This window comes from Cricetulus griseus, assembly GCF_003668045.3.
Source record: "Cricetulus griseus strain 17A/GY chromosome 1 unlocalized genomic scaffold, alternate assembly CriGri-PICRH-1.0 chr1_0, whole genome shotgun sequence".
In the NCBI taxonomy this organism is placed as follows: Eukaryota; Metazoa; Chordata; class Mammalia; order Rodentia; family Cricetidae; genus Cricetulus; species Cricetulus griseus.
Genome location: NW_023276806.1, coordinates 210,145,889 through 210,154,669, shown reverse-complemented (window position 1 = coordinate 210,154,669; position 8,781 = coordinate 210,145,889). Strand labels below are relative to the sequence as shown.

General features: G+C 35.3%; 1 long non-coding RNA gene across 1 annotated transcript in view; it reads left to right on the top strand.

Annotated features, from left to right (window-relative positions):
- The window catches only part of LOC103160984, a 31,890-nt gene extending 31,575 nt beyond the window's left edge, over positions 1-315 (top strand). Inside the window, exon 6 of the long non-coding RNA XR_003479982.2 lies at positions 125-315. This is a non-coding gene — a long non-coding RNA (uncharacterized LOC103160984). The remainder of the gene's footprint in view (positions 1-124) is intronic.
- Positions 316-8,781: the final 8,466 nt, after the last annotated feature.

Here is an 8,781-nt window from a genome sequence, read left to right as displayed (position 1 = left end):
CCCTGTGTCCATGTCCTGTTTTGTACATTCCCCTGCAATGAAGCTTAGTCAGACTATGTAATTGGAAGTATTTCTTTCTATGTGAAAAAATGACCAGGTTGATAATTTTGTATCTTTATCTCAGGTATCAGGAGATATGTTCCTAGTTCTTCCCACACTGGACTATGTTGTTATCTAGGAAACAGCCTGTGACTCCAAGCATATCCTCTTACATTGGACAATGTTGATATCTACAAGAGAGCATTTGACTCCAAGCACAAGACTTCAGCTACCAAAATGGAGAAGCTGTAATAAAGAGACTTCCATTTTGTTCTCTATTGTTTTATTTTATTTCTTATTTTCACTTTTCATTTTGTTCTTCTTTTCCATATAAGGGGGATGAGCCATAGCCATTTGGTTGGTGCTGAGGGCCCTAGTGACAGAAGCCACACACCAACAATGCTGTGTGGTCCTGATTCTGTAATTCTTGAAAGCATCCTGTAAACTGATTACCATAGGTACACATCATACCTAATTGTTCACATGCAGAGTTGATGGTTAAGCCAGGCCTTTATCTCTTTTGTTTCTGTACCTTTGTTACCTAGCAAAATCTCACTTCCGAAAGGTTTATTTGTGAAAGTTTCTGTGTGAGTTTATGTGCACGTGGATGTAGATGCTGACCTCTGTGCACTCACAGGGACCAGAAGAAGGTGTTGGATCCATTGGAGATGGAGTTGCAGGTAGTGTCAGAGTTCCAAACTCCAGTCCTCATGATTGGTCAACAACCGCTTTAAGTAGCTGAGCTTTCACTCTTAATAAATAGGAATGGGACAGAGGGTACAAATTTGAAGCATAGACAATAGACCTGGTGATAGGAGTAACTTCTTTGGACTGTAATTGAGCATGGTGAAGTAGAGAAAGAAGCACTGTCTCTGTGATGGAATGCCAGGGATGCTAGAGATGATGCTTAATTCATATAACACAGCCTTGAATGGGCAATATGCTCACCCCAGCCCTAGAGAATCTTAAGAAAGCAGACTGCTGAAAGAGATTTTCACTGAAAGAGTTTTGATGGTCTGGCTATAATCATGAATATAGTGTATGTATGTATGTATGTATGTATGTATGTATGTATAAATGAATATACAGTAGAAAGATGTGATTGTTCTGTATACTCTCTTACACAGAATCTACTACTAAGCCTGACTGCAAGGGTGAACTAGGAGCCAGTAAGCCCTACTTCTAATCCTTATCCTTACAAGCATTGTGAACATAGGTGAAGATCCTTGTGTCTCTGAACTTCAGCTTCCTCATTCGTTAAGTCGAGAGAAGGATAGCAATCATCTCAAAGGCTTCTTTGGGAGTTGTATGAGCCATAGTTTGTAAAGTACTTAAAACAACACCATCCAAGAATGATTTATTGACTCCTACAGTCTACCCTTTCTTCTTTACCTCCATAGCCACCAGTTAAGTTGACTTTTATCTCATTTCCTGTCTGGTCAGCTCTCTTTGACTCCAAAGTCACTTATTCTTAATTAACCAGTCACTAATAAGTTAACACTATCAACACATCATTTGTTTAGAGGCCAAACTTGAAGCACCTCTCTGCTCATATTTCTTTCCAAAAACTTCTTTTCTGATCTTTCATCCAAACTACAGGATGCCACATTCAATGTATTTCCTCCTGCACATTTGTGATGTTTAGAATATCCAGATCTCAGTATCCATTGCCTCATCTCCATCAGTTTGCAAGTGCCCTGCTCATGTGCATGTATGTCAGTGGTAATTCCATACTGTAGTAAGTTTGTGCATGCATGCAAAAATTGTGTTCTGTGAAAGTTTCTCTGACGGTTTTAATCCCTGCTTCCTTCTTCCAACCATAGCAGACTTGCCACACTATATTTGAGTTACAAGTTTATATATCTTCTTAAGATGAAGTTCTTGGGAACAAGTTCAATAAATAACACCCCTAAGTCTGGGCTTGAGAGTTAGATAAATGATCATTGAATTTGTACCTGAATTCCTTTCTGGTAAGTCAGCTTAATTATACCATTATAGCAAGTTCATCCATTATTTCCTTTGGTTAAAATAAACATTTAACTTGCATAAAGTAAAATTTCATAGAATCTAGAATTATGTACTCCCAGAGTTGCCAAGAATAATTCCCAGGAGCCAGCATTGCATAACACAGTAGTTCTGTGGACCACATGATTAACATGAGAATTGTGTTTCTCAAGAAAATTTTAATTCCCTCCCTAGATGTATTATATTAGAAACTCTCGAGATGGAGCTCTAAAAATTTGTGTTCTACTAAACCCTCAAAATGTTTCTGATATAATTCTTAAGTGTGAGGAGTAATTAGACCATCAAGTCAGACTGCCTGGGCTCAATTATCAGGGTTACCCGTTATTACACAGCAGAACATTTCTTAACCTCTCTGTGTCTCTACTGCTTCTTGTATAAAATGGGAATGATCAAAACTAGAGCTGCTAGAATGAGTAAATGAGGTAATACATAGAAAATACTTATCCTAGTGCTTAATCAGTTAATGACAATAAGTAGCAGCTCTTAGTCTTGCAGAACCAGTATCCTCATGACATACACTCTCAAAGGGATGCTCTTCATATTTCCCAGTTCTTTAGATTTCATACCCAAATTCTTTCCTTGTTGTCTTTCTTTCATTTCCTTTCTTTTGTATGTCTGGGGCCTGAGCCTGATCTCTTGGGTGCTAGGCAATTGCTCTATTACTGAACTGTACTTCCAGACTTCCACAGTACATTTTCATGCTGCTCTACACAATTGCAGATGAAAGTTAAATGGAACAAGAAACAGGGACTCCTAGTTCACTGAGGGTCATTTTACCTCCTATTAACCAGGAAGCATGAATGATACCTAATCATAAGAGATATTATAAATCAACCAAAGGCAGATGTTTGTCCTATTTCATTAGTTGGCTAATGTCTAAGGAAAGCCACTTTTGGTTTTGTAATACATCTTTATATTTTTTTATTCCTTTCTCTTTTCTCTAGTAATGTTGTTTTATAATAGTGATTGCATATTAAAATTAATACTATGTAAAAATGGAAGATATTTCCAAACCTTAAAAAAACAAAATTATTTTCAAAAATTGTTTCAAGATATGATCTTTTATGTAGCCTTGGCTAGCTTTGATATTCTGATGTTCCTGCTTCAGTCTTCTGAGTGATGAGAACATGGGTATGTATCAACAGACCCAGCTTAAAAGCAACGACAGAGAGAGAACTTTTAATACTAGCAATTACTTGAAGTGGACAGACAATATTGAAATACTACCTTCTGAAATTTTCTAAAGACAATATATTCCCCTATTCTTTTGTTCTTAGGTTAACTTTTCAATGTCTTAAAATTATTTAGAAGCAGTTCATCAGGATTCTTTTTTAACCTTGTTTTTATTGAGCTATGTACACATTTCCCCCCATTTCCATTCCCCTCATCCACTCTTCCCTTCCACCCTCCCCTATGTCACCAATTTATTCAAGAGATCTTTTTTTCCCCATTCCTAGGCAGAACCATGCCTGTCTCTCTTAGGGTCCTCTTTGTTGCCTATGTTCTCTGGGGTTGTAGCCTATAGCCTGGTTATCCTTTACATCTAACATTCTTATGAGTGAATACATATCATGTTTGTCTTTCTGGGTCTGAGTTACCTCACTCAGGACTTTTTTTTTCTAGTTCTGTCCATTTGTCCTTGTGTGTGGTCGTCCTCTCCTCCTGCATCCCCACCCCCTGAGTGATACTCCGTTGTGTAAATGTACCAGATTTTCTTTATCCATTCTTCAGTTGAGGGGCATCTAGGTTGTTTGCACATTATGTCTATTACAAATAATGGTACTATGAACATAGCTGAGTAAATGTTCTTGTGCTATGACTATACATTCTTTGGGTATATGCCCAAAAGTGGTATTGCTGGGTCTTATTGTAGATTGATTCCCAATTTTCTGAGAAACCACTATACTGATTTCTAAAGCAACTGTACAAGTTTGCAGTCCCACCAGCAATGGAGGAATGTTCCCCTTACTCCACATTCTCTCCAGCATAAGATGACATCAGTGTTTTTGATCCTAGACATTCTCACAGGTGTAAGATGGTATCTCAGAGTTATTTTGAATTGCATTTCTTTGATGGCTAAGGATGTTGAGTATTTACTAAAGTGTCTCTCGGCCATTTGAGATTCCTCTGTTGATAGTTCTCTGCTTAGATCTGTACCCATTTTTTTTAGTTGGATTATTTGGTCTTTTGATATATAGTTTCTTGGGTTCTTTGTGTAATTTGGAGATCTGTTCTCTGTCAGATGTGAAATTAGTGAAGGTCTTTTCCCATTGTGTAGGCTGTCATTTTGTCTTGTTGACCTGCTCCATCAGAATTCTTAAAAATAGTCTTATATTACCAACATGGCAAAGTATATAGATAAACGACTTCTTGAAAGATAATTACAAGGAATTTCACTATCGTTAACACAGACTAGAAACAAATGTAAGTTATTTAAAATGTGCAAGGGGCTGACAAGATGGCTCAACAAGAGTTGTAACTTGCCACCTTAAAATCAGAGTTGAGCCCCCAGAACCAAGTGCTTCAACTCATCCTATGACTTTCACATAAATGGGATGGTATGCATGCACTCAGAAAAATAATTGTAATTAAAAAAAATTAACAGTGTTCATGTATAAAAGGATCCATTTTAAGGACAGAACTTTTTCTTGAGATATTTATACAAACTTGTTTATACTTGAAACAATCTAATATTTGACAGGAAATTCTTTGTCTGGCACCTACTACATAATTTCTTTATTAGAAAATATTAAGAGAGAGAGAGAGAGAGAAAGAGAGAGAGAGAGTTCTCAGCTTTCTTAGAAATCTTCATCAATTTTATGATAAAAATATTTACTGTACTATCTTAGCATATTATTATGTACAAAATTTGGCATTCAGAGAGTTAACATAGAATTATAGACTTAATTCTTCAGCAATGGTGTTTAAACTATTTTTGAATGCATCTTAACGAGGATGGGATTGAAAAAGGGAGGAGAACCTTGAAAGTGGTAAATAATCTTGTGATTAATACTGTGAAGAAATGAGAAAGGCTACAGTGAAACTTATCTTTGAATAGCATATTTAATTTTAGGTATCCCAATTTAAAAAGGCAAATTAAGGAAAGTTTCACAAATTCAAAATAATTAAGGGAAAAGGTGACAGTAATTAATGAAGAAGGCTTGCAGGATCTCACTTGATAGAACATGAAACAGTGCTTAGAGGTACAGATGATAATTTACTGATATTTAAAGACTATGAACAATGAGAAAGATGATGATTTTCTAAAAATATTGGTACAGTGGGAATAATTAGGGATATTAAGAAGAATTTTAAAGGAGGAAATGAAGAGAACCCAAGAAGAAAATTGGGCTATAATATGAATTTATAGTTTAGGTCTATGGCACTGAAACAAGTTGTTCAGTAGTTGACTAATTCATATGCCTAATGATTTTTATGCCTATAAATACAGGAGAAGAAGTAAAACTGGCATTTAAAGATGTGTGGTGGGAAAGATCTCAATCTTGGAATCCTGGAATCCTTTGATTACAAATATTAAATTCACTATTTCAAAATCTCTGTTAGAGTTTTTGCATATTCTTCTTGTATGTCAATGTATCATTATAAAAAAATGGCATAAAACAAGCCTTCTCTGCCTGCCTGGAGAATTATTAACACTGGTAAGAAGAATGCTGTGAGTTGAGCCATTGAGGGAAATCCACTAGTGTGTGTCCTGACACATATATCAAACATTATACAAGACGTTGGATACAAGTATTGTGCATAGGCTGCCTTACTGTAAAGACAAGGTAAACAAAGATAAGGTGGAATTGAATGTGAATTCTGAAAGTCTATTTTCTAACACTGGCTACCCTAGGTGGCCAGCAAAAATCCAACCATTTTAGCTCAGGCCACTCAAGTTCCCATACATAGAGTATGGATAAGGAGACCTGTCTTTCCTATCTAAGGGAATATGTGGACTAGTGGAATAAGGTTGTTATACAGTAACATGCTTAAAAATTCAAAGCTCCAAGTGAGTAAAATCAGTTTTGAAGAAAAACTATCAAGCAAATAACTTATTTCTTCAAGTCTTTGAATCTTTAAAATAGCAAAACAACATAGTCTTGGACAAGATGAATTCACTTATCAGAGGAATTATATGAGAAAAAATAGCTTCGTAGTATTTGTACTTTGTAATTTCAGTAATAAACTTGTAAATTATGATTAGAGTATTTACAATGTTAGAATGGCTGTTTATATTACCTTTACAGAATCATTTACTAGTCTAAAATTCTCTTGAGCTGCTGGAGTTAAGATCATATGATGACGCAAGACACGAGTTTGTTTTCTAGCACCCACAGTGATTGGCTCACAACCCACTATTAGCACTCTACCTCCAGGAGATCCAATGTTCTGTTCTGACCTCCACAGTCACCTGTGCAACTCTCTCTCTCTCTCTCTCTCTCTCTCTCTCTCTCTCTCTCTCTCTCTCTCTCTCTCTTTCTCTCTCATGCACACACACACACACACACACACACACACACACACACACACACACACACGCACGCACACGCACACGCACATGCACACGATGGATAAATAAAAAGCAAAAAGCAACAAAACATCTTAAAAACACTTCTTTATCATATTTCTTAATTCTGTGTATCACACACCTTATGTCTCAACTGAGCAATTAAACTTCATCAGCATCAACTGAAGTCACTGTGTAGTATTCTGTTAATGGTTATTATGAACTTGAGGTCCCCAAATAGCTTCCCTGACTAGGTTTAAATCTTTAACAGTTTTAAAAGTTATATTTTATTTAGTTTGTGTGTGTGTGCCAGTGTACACATGTGTCTGTGTACATTTGTATGTGTATGCATTTGCATTTACATGTATACACTCGCAGAGTTGCCACTGCATGTGTGTAGAACCAGAGGCAACTTGAGGAGTCTGTTCTTCGTCACTAGAAGTCCAATGTGCTATCCATTGCACCACAGAGCCACATGAGGTACCTGTTCTTATATGAGTCCCAAGAATCAAACTCAGGACGTCAGCCTCGACATCAAATCCTTTACCCTCAGATCTCTCTTGTAGTCTCCACAGTCCCCTTATTTTTAAGGACAATTAAAAATCGATTAGCTTCAGTACAGTTATATGTTTCTGTCTGATCATCAATACAACTTTGATAGGAAAAATTGAACTACGTGTATGCTTTGCTGTGTGCCTACATTTTGATGTTTGCCCGCAAATAATTAAAAGAACAATTACATTTATTTAATGTAGCCAGGGTATGGGACATCAACAAAATCAGAAATACTTTATCTTAAAGTATTCAACCCACCAAGAAGAATCAACAACCAATCTATTTAGGTCATTGAAGAATTTTATAAGACTTTATATTATTAACAAATTTATATATAATGATACTTAAGGAAATGAATATACATTACAGATAAAGAAGTACCCAAGCTACTTGAAGCAGGGCATCACTTAACAATCATACATAGTGTGCTAACAAGCAATTTTGTTTAAGTACAAATGGGCTTTTCTGATAGTAAATTGGTATATGTTGTTTAATGAAGGTCTCATATTACAGATAGTAACCATTAAAATTTTAACTAGTATTATATAGCTTGTATACAAAGGAAAGTTGAATTTTTTTTAAAAAACTAAGAATAGTTTAGAACAATTTCTGTCAAAATTGGGTTCAAATTTTTGTAATAGGCTAAATATATCCAACTGTCTCCTATTGAGTCTTTCTTTGATAAGAATTCTATATTATCTGGCATGTTTACACATGGTTTATACTGAGCTACCTGAGAGAGTAAATATATAGAAAAAGCTTGTCTGTCTTTAAGAATTGTCAGTGAAATACTGTATTAGTATTAAATTTGTATTATTTTTTACCTTTTGGAGTATCTATAAAACAGGTGTACTCAATTTATACAACATACAAAAATACATTTATATAGTGTATTTATTTGGAGGGTAGCAATTGAGATCAAAATTAATATTTTGATGCTTTGTAAAATGATTCTCTTCTTCCTTCTTTGTATTTTATTTTTTAATAAGTGGAATGTTACTCATGTAACCATAACTCTTAATATCAAGGGCAGGACTTTCTATATTACTGAGAAAATCATTAAACTTTAGTGGAGTGAGAAGAGTCCAGACATAACATGTGAACTGTGTCCTTGAACACACATTTGAGGGGACATTCATTAATTTGAGTGGCTGAATTAAAAACAAAACTCTTAAAAATCTAAGTGCCTTATTAAAATATGAGTCTGTTCATTCAATGAGCTAGTAATTTAGCAAACTATTTGCAGTCATTGAACCAGTGACAATCAGAAGATGAACGAAATGTAGTCCTCTTCTTTGTTAGTAGAAAAACAATAGCAAGAGAACAAAGGACATTTCTGCCCATGTACTGAGCATAGGTTGTGCAAAAGCACAAAGGTATAAAGAGAGCAAGTAGGACAACTACAAATTGATGTCAATAAATACTAAGAACTAGGGTATGTGGAGGTAGGTAGGAATACAAAGATGAGATAATAGTGCAAAGATTATTGAGGTGACTGTAATAAGGCTATAGTCATTTTTTTAGATGAAGAAAAGATATATAAAACTAATAATGGGACCGACTGAGAATTTAGAAATGTAACTCTGGGCAATTCAAAATATTACGTTATGATTGTTAAATATATGCTGCATACTATCTTTTGTTAATAATGT